This window comes from Mustela putorius, unplaced genomic scaffold, assembly GCF_011764305.1.
Source record: "Mustela putorius furo isolate JIRA1106 unplaced genomic scaffold, ASM1176430v1.1 tig00003834_pilon_pilon_pilon, whole genome shotgun sequence".
Taxonomy (NCBI): Eukaryota; Metazoa; Chordata; class Mammalia; order Carnivora; family Mustelidae; genus Mustela; species Mustela putorius.
The window spans coordinates 16300290-16319045 of record NW_025421987.1 but is presented as its reverse complement, the minus strand read 5'-3'; the positions used below and the strand labels follow the sequence as shown (position 1 = coordinate 16319045).

The window sequence follows — 18756 nt, the reverse complement described above, 5'->3', positions numbered from 1 at the left end:
TATTTATAGCTCTCAATCAGAAGACAAAAATGTGTTTACTCATTGTATCAACGGAACACTTCAGTTCTGTACTTTCGAATCACTAAAGTTTGAAAGGTGCTGTAGTTGGTGAAAGTGAATGTATTTTTGGTACCTTCATATTTAGCCCCCCAAAAATAAGACAAATTAATTTATTTCACATTTGAAAATCATATGGGGAAACTAACGAAAATATCACTGTGTGTGTATTATCTAATTAGAGGAGAAAATTCCAAATTCTCATTGATTAACTTGGATAATAAATTATCTATTCTGGACCATGAATATATTGTTAAGCACATAGAAAAATAAGTACAATGAAATAGAAGTCAACTATTTCAAGCATCTAATTTTAAAATATAGAACACTAAATTAAGAAAAAGTGATGATAAAAATCAATAATACAAAAATCAATAATCAAAAGAGCAAAGAATACTATTCACGTGTGTATTTTATTTAGGAGTGACTGCCACTTATTCTATGTGAAAATATTAATCTATGCCACTTCTAGTGTTTGAGGCTATAACAGTTATTATTCTAAATAGTAACAGATGCTTTATATTCTTTGTTTGAATGAAATGATGGTTTGAATTTAAAAAAAAATCCATTTCAAGTAGAGAGATAGAGGCTGAAATCTTTTCCTTCTGGACTCATGAAACAAGAAATCCAATCTATACAACTAGTAATAAACCTACTGGGAAAACTGATAGGGCAGTGAAAAAAAAAAAAACCACAGCATAAAATTGGTGCAATCTATACAACCCTGTTTCAGAAAGAGAAGAAAGAGAAAAACTGCCTGAGAAATTTCAAATAAAAAGCATGTATGATAAAATAGCAGACACATTAAAAGGAAAAAATACCCCACAACCCAATCCTACTGAGGTAATAAGCACAAATGGTATGGAGGGTTTCCTAGCAGCAACAGGATTAATATATATATATATATATATAAAACAAATAAGAAAACCATAAGAGCAACAACACTAAGTTAAATCTTCAGTATGATTCTGTTTCTAGAATCTGATCTGAGTCTGTTTTAAAATCAAACAATTCTGGGATTCTCTTCCAAATTAATGTCACTTAGTTCAAAAGTCTTTTTTAGTAGAAACACTAGCTTTGTGTTATGAATTATTGTGAAAGCATTTAGGCAATTGAATGGGCTTTGCTGTTCCATATAGACTAACACACTAATCTTATAAATAGGTAATTTAAAGCATAACTGCTAGGATAATTTCTATATAGATATTTGAAGAAATGTGGGATTCAAATAAGTTTCATACAATATAATAACATAAGGGAGTCTAAAATAACACTTCAGGAGTCTTAATGGTGCAGTTGTATTTAGGACTAAGATAAAACCAAATGAAGTCAATTCTTTTGTTAGTGTATTCGTTTTTTCAACAGGTATTTATTGTGTCTCTATTACATGATGTAGACATAGATGAATATACATCAGTAGATAAGACATGACATCTGCCTTAACAGAATTCAAAGAACAGTGAGACAAAAGCACATTAGAATTTCAGTGTTGTGTGGCAACAGTTCTAATAGGGGTACACACAGCATGCAATGTCAGAAGAGAGAGAACAAGTGATTTGGAAAGAATTTCAGGTCAAGAATTTAGTAAAGATGACATGTAAAAGCAATTTATTGGTAGAGTTTGAGAAGTAAATAACAAAACTCTTCTCTGAAGGAGCAGAATCTCTACCTTTGCTTTTGAATAAAGACTGCTGGGTAAATAAGACAGACCCAAAGAGGACCACTCTCCTTGCTGCTCTACAAAGCAGGACTATACTACAGTCCCCATAGGCCCTGAAGTTACAAGCATAATGTATACCCACGTTGTAAATATAAACATGAATAATCAGAGTAAAATATGTCTTAAAGGACAAAGATGCTTAGAATATTTGCATTTGAGACTATAGGAAAGCTGAGTGCTCTCAAGGGAATTCCACTGAACAAATATAGAAGACAATGTTATCCTGGCATTATTTCCGAGGCTGTCCTGTCAGGCTGCCCTCCCCGCCTCCTTTTTATCCAATAACTTCTATAAACCCGTGGTGTTTAAGCCATTCTGTTCTTATATCATTTTGTTCCCTCTATTAGTAGTTTAGCGACATCAACAGAAATACACAGGATTTTTATTGGAATGGTATGCATGTTAGAATGCATTAGTCACTGCAAGGAAGACATGGTGGAAGAGATGGGGGTGTTACGCCTCTATTGAGACAACATAATTCCACTAGCAATTTCCAAACTGAGTTCTGTGAGATCATAATAGGTGCTTCACAAACATGACATAAAGAAGTGCTAGCAATATTTTCCTCCATAGCGTATTATAAATATGAGGAGGGATAAAAATTTATTCATATTTCTAGAGCTAGGCTTATTCCATAATGTTTATCCTTTTCAGAAATGGTTCCATTCTTGATAAATTCCAAGATGTGGCCTGCAAAATCACCCAATGCACTAACTTGTTACTTTTGATCATTGATGTATCTGAAGCATTTACCAACAAACTGGCAATCCATGTCGAAAACGAAAAGTAAAATCCAATGCTTTTCAAAGTATAATAGAAACAGAAAAAAAAAAACAAAATTTGGACTATTTCACTGTGAAGATGATATAAGCAGCTTTGTTTCTAAAGAAATAAAAAAAATACATACAAGATGAATTCTTGAATGATCTGAGAAGTACCCAAAATGCACAGTTCTAATTTTCCCATCTGCTACAAAATCACTATAGAAATAGAATTTTATATTATGCTGCAATGACAATAAAATGCATTTGAACATATATACACACACATACATTACATTTGTATACACACACATGTACATACACATGATGCTCTACTTGATTTGTCAACCTCATGCTTAATATTAGTTTAATATGTGAAAGAGGCATTTTAAGTGATTTTAAGCTATTATAAACAAAAAGGCCAAATAAAAGATATTTTTCATTACTTTGTATTTTTATTATTAATCAGATTTTTTATACTTCTGTTTCATTCATTTGTAAAGTATAAATCACTACTAAAATGAAATTATTTATTACATATATGAATGTATGCATAATACCATTTTACTCCAAATTTGATTGATGTATTCATTATACCTCATGACTTGTTGCTGATGTTTGGGTACCTATCTTAATTTTTAAATTGTTCCATAATTACTGTTTGGAAACTCTGATCTAAGCAGCCAAAGAATTTCTTTTCTAATTTTATAGCTATAAATGTCAGTAAAAATTATCTAAACTTTATTAAAGAGCTATATTGGATGGCATCTACTCTTTTCAATAGGAACTCAAAATATCTCTTACTAAAACCACCAGGCAACATAAGTAGGATCTGATTGGCATAACAATCTTGATATTTTAAAGCATTAATTACTTAGTTTAATGTTAGTCCTAAACACATCAGTTTTTATATTATATATTCATTTATATTAAACCCATCTCCAACCTATTATTAACAGAAGAAAAAAAAAAAAACAATCCTAGAAAATAAATTGTAGTTCAAACCTCAGTGCTTAATTAAGTATGTTATCTCTATTTGGGAAATTATTACATCTGTACACAATTTAAACAGTATTGTTAGGAATACATATCATTTCAAATATACATAATACATGTATGCGTGTATGCATGTGTGTATGTGTATGTTTGTATTATCTGGTAAGACCAGTGACCAGAAGGAAAAGAAAGAAACTTGGCACTTACAGCTCTTTTAGAATCCTAGAATTAATTTTAGACTGGTAAGTTAACCCTTCTGAGCCTCAAGCTACACACTGTAAATGGAGTATTTTGTTCACTTTACATGTCTCATCTCTTAGCAATAACAGACTTTGCTTGGCACATTGTTGGCCTTCAGTTAGTGAAGTTGATTAGAATAGTGGCTTCTGTTCTACTTATTCCCTGGGTTAGAGGGGAATAATACCTAGATAATACCCTGGAGTTCTTATTGCTATTCTTGTTTCTCCACTATAAAATTTAAGTTTATATTAGTAAGGCATATTATTGAAGCTTCTGGCATTGATTGTTGATGGTGCTAGAACAGCCAACTGTCCTAGTTTGCTCAGGACTGAGGGCATTCCCAGGATGCAGAGCTTTTAGTGCTAACACTGGGAAACTTTTGGGCAAACCAGAAGGGTTGGTCCCTCTATACTGACCATCTAAGTTTCATCTTCCTTGTCCTTAACCATATTTTAGCCAGAAACTACCCTTCCTAGTGCCTTTGTAGCTATACTGGTCCATGTGCCTAGCTCTAGCCAATGGAATGATGTGTGCATTTCTGAGCCAGGCACTTAAGTATCCAACACACCTTCCCAATGGTCTTTCCTTTTTATAACTGGCAGGTAACAACAGACACAGTGATCTTAAAGCCAAAAGATCACTGATCCACAAAACGGGGACAAGCTAGGGTCCTGAATTACTGTGTGGAGGAGGGTTTTACAAACCTTATCAAACTGTGAAGCAAGCACTGAACTTCATTGTGTTAAATCATTGAGATTTGAGAGTTGTTTGTTTTATCAGTGAGTGAATCCTTATTAGAAGATGTAACTTATGGCTATTAAATAATATTGGAAGTGAATGATATTTGCCACTTGTTCTTGCCATAAGAGATGGCACACACAGGAGATATGTAAGGGCCGTTCTTCATTAATAAACACTGTTCTAAGTTAGGTCACCCGAGAAACTTCAAATTATCCTTAAGTTTATTTACCGCTTTCAATAGGTTTAATGGGCAGGTAGTATCATTTCCTCCATTTTAAATGATTAAAATAGGACTTAGAGTTGTCACTTATTTTCCTCTCATGACACAAAGTTAAATACCACACCTAAGAATAAACTCACCACTTCTTGTACCAAACGCCACACTCTTCCATAAGCTGTTTCCTTTCCTTATTCTATAATGGCACTTACATACACACACACACACACACAAACACATGCACAGATATATTAATATCTGTATACAAATAAACACATACACACAATGCAAAACAATGACTACAATGAGAACATGTACATATTCATTTTCTTTCATTATTTCTTTACAAAGTGCTTTCAGATAATTAGATGTAATGTCTTTCTTTTTTAATTTGTCCACCTTCAAAAACTTCTCTGTAGCATCACAACTTGCTAATTGCCTGCTCCTTCAGATGCTTTAAATTTTAGGTATATCATTTAAAAAAAATACGTTTATTTGGTGCTCCATCTCTCTATTTGGTGGATCTCATTTGTTGTCCCATCTTCTTGGTAAGTCATTGAACTTAACCTCCTCACACTATGTTGCCTTTCCACTCAAGTGTCTTACCTATTTATATTAATACTTACCCTAATTTTTTTTTGAAGATTTTCTTATTTATTTGACAGAGTGAGAGAAAGATCACAAGTAAGCAGAGAGGCAGGCAGAGACAGAGGGGGAAGCAGGCTCCCTGCTGAGCAGAGAGCCCGATGTGGGGCTCGATCCCAGGACCCTGAGATCATGACCTGAGCTGAAGGCAGAGGCTTAACTCACTGAGCCACTCAGGTACCCCGGTACTTACCCTAATTTTACCTCTGTTCAAAACTGTAGTCTTTGGCTCTAGTTCCAAGTTTTTCTTGAAATACAGATTGACAGGTGTTTACTTGTGTTTAAAATGTGCAAATATATCAAATTCTGCATCTGTTGGATTAAAATTCAACTTCATAATTACATATTAAAAGCCAGGTTCTCTCCTTATTTCCCTCTTTTCCAATTGTCCCAAATGTTTAGTCATATTTGGAAAAAATATATATGTATATATTTACTTATCTTTGCATATTAAAAAATACATTTATTCATGTAATTAGTTTCTCCATATATTTCTCACTTCAGCTTCTTTCTTCCCAGAAGTTAGGCCCTCATTGTAATGTGCTTATAGCATAGGAGAAAATCTGGTCTACTGACAGTTACTTTATATCCTTCTGGAATTTTTTTTTTTTTTTTTTTGCCTAAGGAATTTTCACCCATCTTTTCCTATTGTAATCCATTCAGATATTTGCTCCTAGATTAATTAAGCACATCTCTGCTCCTGCCTTTCTTGTTTGAAATTTATCTCTGTTCCTCCCAAATTAAGAATCAACCTCTCATACTAGTGTTTAAAATGATTCCCAATACTCTCAGATATGCCTTTGTTTTGTGTGTGTGTGTGTGTGTGTATGTGTTTAAGATTTTATTTATTTATTTGAGAGAAAGCAAGCACCAGTGGGGGAGGGGAAGAGAGAGAGGGAGAAGCAGACTCTCTGGTGAGCAGGGAGCCCAATGCCAGGCTCATCCCAGGACCCTGAGATCATGACCTGAGCCAAAGGCAGATGCTTAACCAACTGAGCCACCGGGACACCCCTCAGAGATCCCTTTGTAATCATATCGTATCTACTTGGTAAGTTTCAATCAAGCAAGATAATTGTGCATCCCCCAAATATGCTCTAGACCTTCCCACTCCTGCTGGGTCTACACTCTCCACTTGGGAAATTCCATTTTAGTTCATTCCTTTGGAAACCTTAATCATCCTGTAAGACCTAGCTCAAAGCAGCTTGAATGCATAACTTTTTCCTCTCCTTGCCAAAGGCCATTTGAAAAGCTTCTTCCTTCTCACAAAGCACTTTCTTTGCACTTACTTCCTTTATGATGTATGTTACTTCAACCAAATAATAGAATCTTCCCATGAATTTATTTTTCCCTAAGAAGTTAAAAGTTTCTTGTGGACAGGCATTATAATGATCATCTTTGTATTCCTCAAGTGTTTAGTACAATATCTTACTCTCAAAAAGAAGTTCATTTATACAGAAGAGCATTCAAGGTAAGGTACTGTTTTAGAAATAATTGAAATGCCAAAGTGTCTAAATATATATGCTTGAGAGTATATATGGGGCTGATTGGAATGCAGTTAAAACTTGCATGGAGTTAGATAATCATGAAGCAAATTCATTCTGAGGAAGTATCATATGATAGTAAGTTTTCAGCTAGCGAAAAAATAAGGAAATAAAATTTTAGTAAATTATAACTTGTCAACTTAGTTTTCAACAGTGCCATGGATTTCCAATGCATAGTTCAACCTAGAAACTAACTGCCAAATATATTTTCTGGTTTAAGTAAGACAATATAAAGCTACATAAAATTACATCTCTCTCTCTCTCTCTCTCTCTCTCTCTATATATATATATATACACAGACACATATATAGATATGTATATATAGTATAATATAAAAATGTAATGCGATGATAAAAGACTTTAAAAAATAAAGGAAGTATATATTATCAAACTATTAAACCTTCTCTATGAAAAATCATAAAAGCTGATTTTATATTTCTAAGAAGTAAACATAAAAAGAAACAGAACATGCTAAGCAGGCCCCAAAATGTCTCCAAGTGATTCCCACTGTCTAGTATTCACATCTTCATGGAAACATCCAGACTGTACCAGAGTTGTGCTGTGTGACTAGTAGCACATAGCTGAGGTGAAAGTGTGTCATTTCCTATATTAACTCATAAAGACAATGGCTCCTATTTCACACATACTCATTCATTCTTCCTCTCTTAGCTCTGGGAGAAGCGAGCTGCTCCGTTTGTAGGCAGTCCTGAGCAAAGTCTACATGATCAGAAATTGAAGCTTCCAGCCAAACACAAGTGAGGATCTTAGGCCTATGACCAATTGAAGCCTCTCGTCAACCATATGAACAAGCTTGGAAGCACCACTTGAGCCTCGAGATGACTAGAGCATCTGTAATCGTGTGAGTCCCTGAGCCAAAACCAGCCACAAACCTTCTCCCAGACCACTGACCCTCAGAAACTGCGTAAGAAAGTCAGTATTTTGGGATAGCTTACTATGCAGCAATAAGTAACTACACAGAATACACAGATACTAGAAACTCTGCCATTAAGCCTATTTATAACGAAAGTAATAATATATATTTTAAAAAGCATTTAGTTGACTACAAATTTTATTTACTACCTTAATGAAATAGCCTCAAAGTAAACATTTACATGATAAAAATGTAGCCTTTATTTAATAAAAGCAATTACAACCCCTTACTTCGAAAGATATGACTTCTTGGCTCTCGTAAAATCCTAAAAACTGTGGGTTATGTTTCTTTTCCTTTAAAATAAAATGTTCTGGGGATGCCTGGATGGCTCAGTCAGTTGGGCATCTGATTTCAGCTCAGATCATGACCCTGGGGTCCTGGACCCTGCCCCTCCTTGGGCTCCCAGCTCAGTGAGGAGTCTGCTTCTCCCTCCCTATGCCACTCTCCCTGCTTATATTCTATCTCTTGCTCACTCTGTCTCTCTCTCAAATAAACAGAATCTTAAAAATAAATAAATAATTTTAAAAAATAATAAAATGTTTTGAGGCTGTGTCTGGCTCCTGTTCTCTGTCTGCACAGTACACTGAGCTCCATAGAGACTGTGCCTGGCAAGTGCGAGCAGGACGTGCACTGGGCGACTCTGTGCCTCACTGAGGAAAATAATTAAACTTGGGCAATGGAAATGCTAAGAAGCCAAGTGGCAAAATGTCACCATATGCACTGTTTGTGCAAACTTGCTGAGAGGAGCACAGGAAGCACCCAGATGCTTCAGTGAACCTCTCTGAGTGTTCTAAGGAATGCTCTGAGGGGTGGAAGACCATGTCTGCTGAAGAGAAAGGAAAACTTGAAGACATGACAAAGGCAGACAAGCCCTGTTCTGGAATAGAAATGAAAACTTATATTCCTCCTGAAGGGGTACAAGAAAGAAGTTCAAGGATCCCACTGTACCCAGGAGGCCGCCTTCTGTTTTTTTCTTGTTTTCTTCTGAGTATCGCCCCCAATTCCAAGGGGAACATCCCCGCCTATCCATTGGCAATGTCGCAAAGAAACCGGAAAGACACGCAGTACCATGTGCCGATGACAGGCAGCCGCACGGAATGAAGGCTGCCAGGCCGAAGGGGAAATAGGATATTGCTGCAGGCCGAGCTAAAGGAAAGCCTGATGTGGCATAGAAGGCAGTCATCAAGGCTGGGGGCGGGGGGAGGCAGAAAAAGGAAGGAAGAGGAGGAAGACAAGAGGCTGAGGAAGGAAGATAAGACAAGAATGATGAATAGGTTGGCTCTAGGGCAGTTTTTGTTCTCTTGTCTATAAAACATTTAACCCCACTGCGCACAACTCACTCCTTTCAAAGAAAAGAAATGTAAGCTGCATAAGATTTGTTTTAAGCCATATAGTGTCTTTTCTGTATAGTTAACACATTATGGAATGTGTCTTTAGAAGGCCTTGTCCTGGGGGGCTTTTGGTCACCACTAAGCTCGTCTGGGACAGTGTGGGGTGGGGCACTGGCATGGAAACGTAAAGCAAGTTCTTGCTGGTGCACAGCACAAATTAGTCGTGTGTGGGGATGGCAGTTTTTCCATCTTCGCTTGTCTCTGAAGCGGCTTACGCAAAATAATTGTTGTTCTGCTATCCGAATCCCAGTCCGCAAAAAAACGTTGCAGCTGTTTTGTAACATTTTGAATGCTTCTAAGTAAATACATTTTTTCTATTAATAAAAATAAAATCAAATAAAATTTTAAAGGATTAGGTTCTGTTTACTCTAGTGTTTCTCAAAATAAGGATTCTGGGTAAGTTTCAATGTCTAGGTGAAGATCAGAAATACAGAATTTTCAACAGTTCTTTGGGCATAACAGGAGTGAGCCACAGGTCATACAAAAAAGATAAAATAGATTCTTCTTCCCAGATTCCTTTCTTGTGTTTTCTTGAACTCTGTTTTTAGATTTGCTACAGGCCAAAGACAGACCATAGGTTTTTCTTCTCCATGATTCTATGAATCTTATTGTTATGCTTTTCTTCCCAGTGCTATTATAGGAATCCTGTCACAGTGGGTCAGCTCATAGAATTTTAAAAAGTCATTTATTAATAAATTTTATATAAATTAACATTATGATATATCTATCACTATGCCAAGGATTTATCTTTAAAAATTTTTAGAAAATTAAAAAGCACTTTTAATATAAATTCAATCTTCAAAATTTTATATTTTGCTAGTAAAATACCAATGGAAAACAGAACAAATGTATATTATATATCAGAAAAATGAATTGTGGTACCATTCTTTGTACTGCAGCAATGCAGATAATTGGCTCCATCAATCTAAATGATGCTAGAATACTGGGATTTTATTAATAAAGTCAATATCAGATGATTTACAATTTATGTTATATAAAAATAAATTTTAACTGAATTCATTATATGATATTTCACTTTTAAAACTATGGAATATCTTCTTTAGAAGAAAGACAAGCTTTTTATATTATTTTTATACTTTATGTAAGTGCATATAAAACATTTCAATGGTATATATTTTCTTATCATGGAAAGTGAAAAATCAAGTGAATCCTTTAAATATTATAGAATATTCCATGTGACCACCCAATATATTTTAAATAAACATGAACCTCTTGCATGTTGTAAAGAATATATTACAAAAAAATGCACACACACGCACACATATATTTAAACTTTACGTATGCTATTTTGTATTAAAGGAAATGAAAACCCAGGCAGCTGAAAAAGTTAATTAATGATAAACATTTTAGAAATAAATATTGGGCCATATTAGGGGGAGAAAAAGCTCTTTGAGAAGAATTAAATACAGTATAAGGAAACTGGAAAAGCCTTCACATTTACTAGAGGAAATATACCATTAATGTTGTTGGAGCCCAAGTACTCATTAACCACCATCATTTCTGAAAGTTGAGTATAACAAAGATAGATGAAACAATGTCTTCATGCTCTGCATCTAAACTACCCATAATTAAGTCATGGCTGAAAAATGATTTTTTTATATTTCCCCCTTACAAGATAAAGGAAAACATACTCTTTGCCATTATATCACAATGGCTACACTCTTCTCTTTAGTAGCATTTAAATCAAGAGTCTTATCAAGAATTTAATCTTTTATAGCTTAATATATTCTACATGTAAACAGTATTTCTACTCAAAACAAGGATGTGTCAGGCTTCTATACATTTAAAATCCTCTGTGCTCCTCCTCTGATAGTCAGAAGATGGCTAAATTCTACTTAATCTTTGGAAAACAAACATAATGTTTATTTTTGTTTTTTGTGTATCTTCTAAAATAAATTACTATATTCTACAACATGCTACATGGAATTCATATGCTCATTATTTTTTAAAGTTATACAGTTATTTCTAATGCTATTTGTAATTTCACACTTAAGAAGCTTAAACCTATTCCATGATTAATTCTGAAGTTTGTGCAATAAAAATTTTCTATTAAAATACTGCCTATAAGCAAACCATTGCTGGACACCTTACCTAAATAAATTAAAAAAAACTATTTGAATAAAACATCTTGCTGAACGGTGCAAGGAACAAAAAGCTGGACAGATATACATCCCCGATAGACTACAATGATAGATAAACCAAGTTGATTGGTAGTTATACCACAGGTCAGATTATGAGTGCCAAGAATGGCATAAACAGAATGATCTTAGAAAACTGAAGAAGAAAGATGTTTCAGGAAGCTCACAAGAAAATCTTCAATATTTTTGCAGTGTCCATTGCAATAAGTGTACTAGCTAGTACCTTTAGAAAGAAAAATCTTATCAACTATTTAAGATACATATGACAGTCTTTAAATACCTGCCAGAGGAAAGGAGAAACAAAGACAGGTCAAGTCTCCTAAACAAGGAGACTTTAAGATATATAAAGATTTTTGTCTTTTTATTCTCAAGGCAAATTTAATGCTAAGAATAGATAGAGTTCTAAGTGCTTGGAATTAGGAGATACATTATTTAACTTCACCTCAGTGTCAGTAATAAAATCATAGAATATTGGAGATAGAAGTAGTCTTAGCCCTTAACATGATTTGAGATGGCTAAAGTTATTCTGTTCATTGTATAGTGTTTGTACCTTGTATAATAAAATAGAGAGCTTTGGTATTCCTGGATTACACATTCTACTTACTATATCAAACATCCTGTTAGGTTTCAGTTTTCTTAGGTTAGCGTAAACTCATTTTTGTGCTATCTTCAAATCATATCCTTTTTTGAGATGGCTAAAGTTATTCTGTTCATTGTATAGTGTTTGTACTTTGTATAATAAAATACAGAGCTTTGGTATTCCTGGATTACACATTCTACTTACTATATCAAACATCCTGTTAGGTTTCAGTTTTCTTAGGTTAGCGTAAACTCATTGTTGTGCTATCTTCAAATCATATCCTTTTTTATGAGGGGTGGTAAATTTACAACTCTAATGTGGTAATATATTGGACTGCTGGGTTCTTTTATTTCTTTTATTTTTTAAAGATTTTGTTTATTTTATTTGACAGACAGAGATTACAAGTAGGCAGAGAGGCAGGCAGAGGCAGAGAAAGAAGCAAGCTCCCAGTTGAGCAAGGAGCCCGATGTGGGACTCAATCCTAGGATCTTGGGATCATGACCTGAGCCGAAGGCAGCAGCTTAACTGACTGAGCCACCCAGGTGTCCCTAGCCTCCAACTTTTGGTTTCGACTCACACCATGATTTTAAAGCCATGAGACCAAGCCCTAAAAATGGTTCTGTGTGCAGCACAGTGCTCAGCATGGATCCTGCTTAAGACTATTTCTCCCCCTCTTTTTGTCCCACCCCCACCCTCAAATAAATAAATAAGTCTAAAGTGTCTGTAAAACATACTAATAAAAAAATAAAGAGTGTTTTTAATTTTCTTCAAAATCCCTGTTGGGATCTATTTACCAATGTGATGAGGAGTTCTCATAAAGAAAAATGCAACTCTAAGTTACTTTTCTTTTGTTAAGGGTCAACAGCTCACTGTATGACTCTTTGAGGGTTGAAATAATGAATGAAGTATCTTTTTATATTATTGACCTGATAATAAATTTTATACCTTGAAAATTAAAATGAGATATTACCAGGGCACAAGAACTGGTATTTAGATAGGTGATGGGTATTAAGGAGTGCACATGCGATGAGCACTGGGTGTTGTATGTAAATTCAAGTGTACACCTGAGACTAATATACTATATGTAAATTAGTTGGAATTTGAATAAAAGCTAAAAGAAAAAAAGAAAAGAAAAAAAATGAAATAAAGTGATTAGAATCAATGTTATCTGGCCCTGTCTTATTTTACATATGAAGATCAGAGAGGTTAAGTAAGAATTACCCAAAGCTACTCATTTAGGGAGTTATAATCCTGAAATTAGAACCCAGTACTTCTGACTTCTCTTAAGCTGTAACTTCAGTAGGTCCACCATTCAGATAAAATCTCTCTTCCACTCAGATCCCATCATTCACAGGTAATTCTTATATATCATTCTTTTTTAATCTTTTGAAGCCACTTCCATCTCTAGGTGTCTGAGTCAGCAGGGAGGGATTATGAATATCAGATTAGAGAAGCTCTAGAGACCCTATATACTGAAAGAAATGCCAAACCTTAGCAGAGAAAGCTTAAGCTCGCTCATTCTCAACCTCTCAGAGTGATTTACAATCTGAGATTAAGCCCTGGCCTAAAAAGTTCCTGACATCTAAGTTGATTCAATCATGCAGACACACTAGAAACATTTATACAAGCAATGAAAACTTGGGACTATGGGCATCCCAACAATAAATTTTACCAATTTTATATGACCTTTTCCCTTGATCTCAATATACTAACTTCCTTGCTCTTTTTCCTGCTACCCTTTCTCTAAAATGTTGGATAGTCATCATTGTCTCTACCTCACTCAGATTTATCTCTCTTCTACAAGTACAGAGATGGAAAACATGAAACATGAGCTTAAGCCTACTCTTCTTGGCATCTTCAAAAAAAAAAAAAAGACATATGTTTACAGATGTGACACTTTCTGCATATTTTTTTATTTTTTAAATTTTTAAAAAACTTTTTTACACTTTCTGCATATTAAAAAATATGTTTTAATCATCTCTAATTCCTTGTTTCCATTTTCAACTCCTGAAGTCAATTAATTATTGTCTATTTTTTTATTTTGTATGTCCTTTTCCCCCCCTTTGATTTCTATATCTGTCTCTTCTCTGCCCCCTACTTCTTTATAGTTTTTCTTCTCATTGCTATAATGAAAAAAATCCACCTTCAAGACTTTCCAGTGCAATTTAAAAACTTGTCAGGCAATAAGACTCTGAGAATAAGAAAAAAGAAAAAAAAAAGACTCTGAAAATAAGTAGGCCTAGTATGCAACTGAGCAAAAAGCACCCTTACAATTAGAACCAAATATGGAAAGTTAAATGTAAAATATAAGGTAATTCAACCTTCAACTGAAAATTGAATGAGTGTATTGCCATCAAATGAGACCATATCTGAATGGAAGTAAAGTGGTTATGCTCTTCTTTTACATTTGCATTTTCAAAAAACAAAACAAAACAAAACAAAATGCACCTCTTTACAATATACATAAGAAGTGACAGAAAAAATTCACACATGGATACTTATGGCTAGGAATTAGCTAAGGGTCTCTCATTGCATTACATTATTTGAAAACTAACAGAAGTAAACTCTAGAGTTGGTATCATCTGCAAACAGAATTTGCACGTACCAGTGTCAGGGTCTTGGGTACCTGAACCAGCTGATCTCAGAAGCATGGATTCTTCCCAGGCTCAGTCCTTTCAGACAGCTACACAGAAATATTTATCTGTTCTGAAATCTCCTGGAATATCCAACCCTACTTCCAAATTCCCAGAAATACTGAATTTCCATTAGCTCCTTTGATAAAGCCAGCTAGACTAGAGACACCCACCAGGTCCTTCATTTCCAATTCTTACCACAGTGTTTTCCTAATACAGAACTGTCATTTTACTCTCTTGATGTTAACATCATTGATGGCTGGTCAATAAACACCAAATTCATCAGGATTCCATAAATATTGGAACACCAACAATATTGCCAGCCTCACCTCCAGGCACACATACTATACTCTATTGCCAGATTTAAGAACTTTATGGTCTTTTAGGGGTTTGTGTTCAGGACTTTTCACTTGCTAGTCTCTGTTCTCTAGCTAGTTAATTTCTACACATTATTTTAGTATGCACTTAAAAATGTCACATTCTATGTAAAACATTCCTTCAGAGAAATTTAAGCTTTACATCCTTTGAACCCCTCTATTCTAGTACTACCACATTTAAATTTAATAATTTCCTTGTATTTCCCTATTACCCACAAGATCAGTAGTTGGTTGACAAATTTTGGACACTGGCCCATATATGGCCCTCTGTTTTTGTAATAAATTTTTATATTATCATAGTCATACTCATTTGTTTACTTATTGTCTATAGATGCTTTTGTGCAACAGTGGCAATATTGAGTAGTTGCCATAGAAACTATAAAATACAATCCAAAAATATTCACTGTTTGTCCCTGTTCAGGAAAAGCTTGCTAAGCTCTGCACTAGAGCTGGACATTCTTAAATAAGATATACTGTGCCACATTCATCTTTTTGTATCCATAAGTTCACAAACTATTTGAGTAGGGGATAAAAATACTTGTTAAATTAATGGATTTCTCTTGACCTTCTTTCATATTTCTTAGTATTTTATTTATGTTTCTCTCACTTATAGAAGACGTATTATCAAAAATAAATTGAGTGATTCTAGTACTTTAATATATAGCCAGCACTAGTTATATGTACTTTAAATATGCAGAAAGAGTGTATTTGATTAAATTTTCAAATCTAAGTAACATATTATTGGACACTAATTGACAGATGGAAATTTGGCAGAAGGGATATTTAATGTAAGCATGTATGATGGCCATGATGAAGTAAGAGGAATTTCAGGTGGCTAATTTCAGAAACACTGCAGAACACGCATATTTTAAAAAGTAGACAAATTAAAATAGTAGCATGGGTGACTTCCTTTTTATATTTTATCTTTTTAATATTTTTATTATTAGAATAGGTTCTTAGAAGTATTGATAATGCTTCAATACTAACTTTGAAATGTAGTGGTGAAGATGAGAATATGTATCTCACTGTACACATATTAGCTTGGCATTCAATAAATATTATTGTTACCTTCTGCAATGGTTAATCTGCATGAGGATAACCAAACAGAGCATTTCCATCCTTGACCATGTTCCTGGCATTTGTTATGAAGATACATCCTGAGATCTATGTATATGAATTGCATTTCAAAAAGTTAGATTTCAAGAAATTGCATTTTTTTCTCCAAACTAGAATAAATCACATGTTTAATTCTAATTCAAAGAAAAACATGCCCAACCTTATCTTTATTTATTTTTTCACATACACTAGAAAAAAAACGAGACTCTTTTGAGGTTTTCCTCCAGGTTTGCAGACATTCTGTCTGACAGTGAATGTGATCTAAGGTTGTGTGACTCAAAAGCCAATGTAGTTTCCAAAGTGCTTTCCCCACTGGGCACACACAAAATATGCCCTTTGATTATAATCTTCAGCCTTCTTTTCAAGACCGGTTTCTGTTTATAACTCTTTGGGGTTTAGAGTCAACTCAAGTTTGTTTTTAAGCAAAGAATATTCTTTAAAGCTCCATGCAAGTTTGATCGGCTGGCTGCTTCGATTTCACAGTTTTCCAGCTATGCCACATTGTTTGCATCTGTGTCTCAGTAAATTCTTAAAAGCATTTCTTTTCCCATGACTGTTTGCAATTACTTCTGCTGGCCATATATCTATACATTCTAGTAGGAAAGCATTCTCTCTGGTATTTCTTCCTAGAGCTGCAATTAGAATTTATATTAGACTCCTACTCAGTTAAAATCCCAGAAGAAAATAATTTAATGTTAAAGTCATGATGGTATCCCATTTTAAGTTGAAAAATTAAAAATTTGCTGCTAACAGATGCCAAGAAAAACAGAACATACAATTCCATTAAGAAAGATAGAAAAATAATAATAGCATCCACAAACAAGAACTAATCCAAACCAGTTCAATGAATGTCAGATATGTATAGATTTTTTAAAAAGCTACAAATTTTATTAATAATTAGAATCATCTGCTTTTTGGTAAAATAACTCACGTATGCCATCTCTGGACTTCACATTCATAGACAATGCTGCTGGCTCATCATCATGAATGCATAAAATGATGTTATCCTAATTGTCTAGTGGATTTGTCCTGAGTTATTGCCATACAATTTGGTCTTCTTGTCTGTGACACATGATATAACTAATTACACACACAAAAAAGAGACCAAGGGGGAAAAAATTCCCAATTAATGCGTGTAGTAAAGTTAAAGGTCTACTCTGTCCACCGAATGTACTGAAGTATTATGGTTTTATTTCTATTAGCCATGATCCAAGAGGCAAACTACAGCCAGAGACCCATCTGCCTCCTTTTGTAAATAAAGTTTTATTGGAACACGGCCACATCCATTCATTTACATTCGTCTGTGGCTGCTTTCCAGCTACAACAGCAGTGTTGAGTGGCTTTGACAGAGACTTTACGGCCAGGAAGCTTAAATATTTACTAAAAACCTTTAAAAAGTTTTCCAACTGCTTCCCCAGAGTATTAGAATCTGAGACAGTGGTCTCAAATCAGGTCTGCTGTCTCTGAATACTAAGGGAACTGAAAATAAAGGTAATCCAGAGATTTATTCCAGAGGCTATAAATTTGCCACTGACATACAATGTTTTGCATGACATTGGGCTGACATATTTTCTGACCTTCAGAACAGAGCACTCAACTGCCCAATGGCCCCTTCAACTTAGACATAACAAGTTACCAATTTCTTTTACTTTTCTCAGACATTAGTCTTAACCATCCTTTTAGGTCCTCCAAATTGCTCCCAGGAAAAGACGTAAAAGACAAAATTGACCACGTATATCTTAGAATTGAGTAAAATCTGTAAGCACCTTTTCATATTCTTTGAAATAAATTCAGGTAATTTTAATTAAAATGGCTTATGATCCATGAAATGGATCAAATCTTGGACCCAACCAATTGATAAACTTCATCTCTCAGTTCATAGCCTTCAAGTAGTTGTCCATTTGCTCAACATCAGCCCTGCTAAAGATCACTTATCCAAAGCACCAGATAAGATATTGGTCTACCAAGAAAATGTCCTTAATTTACTCTGACCCCTTATCTAGTTTAGGCATCCCACATATGTACCTCAGAAGCATCATGTGTTTAGCCTTATCTTGGCAGTACATATTGGAATTGTTTTGTTTCTTTTTCTCAGGCTTATTTAGAGGATAAGCTTTTTGAGGATATGGTCTTAATTTATTTTGATTTCCATTTTCCAACCACTTAAAACAAATAAAATACTTCTTGAATATTGAATGAACGAAGAGTACTGAATCTGCTTTGGCAAGACACAAGAGCCTAGTGGAAAATAATTCTAGAAATACTGTTTGGAATGAGAAAAATCTATTTGTATGATATGTATGCTAATTAATAAAGGACTCTTTGCCTTCCTTCCTTCTTGTACAACCAGAACTCTAAGTAGTTTGGACAATTTTTGAAAAACAAATTTCTGAATAAAGAACAATGACCAACTTAAAAAAAAATCCTATCTTCTTCATATTGTCATCAATCAATAATTTAATTATGTAAGATACCGTGTTACCACAACCTTATTTTGTGGAAGAAGGGCAACTGGTAACTTAACTGCTTCCCTAAAAGTTTATGAACTGAAAAAATATTTTATCCTACCTGCAGATATTATTAGTATGGTTACTATAGACCTCTACTTTTACAACTTCAAAGTTATAATTACCATTTCCACATTCAAATTA

The 18756-nt window shown here is 34.3% G+C and overlaps 1 protein-coding gene and 1 pseudogene across 3 annotated transcripts in view; one reads left to right on the top strand and one right to left on the bottom strand.

Annotated features, from left to right (window-relative positions):
• CADM2 (cell adhesion molecule 2) overlaps positions 1 to 18756 on the bottom strand; it is a 1089711-nt gene that overhangs the window by 1026309 nt on the left and 44646 nt on the right. The window lies entirely within an intron of this gene.
• LOC123394529 lies at positions 8513 to 9105 on the top strand (annotated as a pseudogene).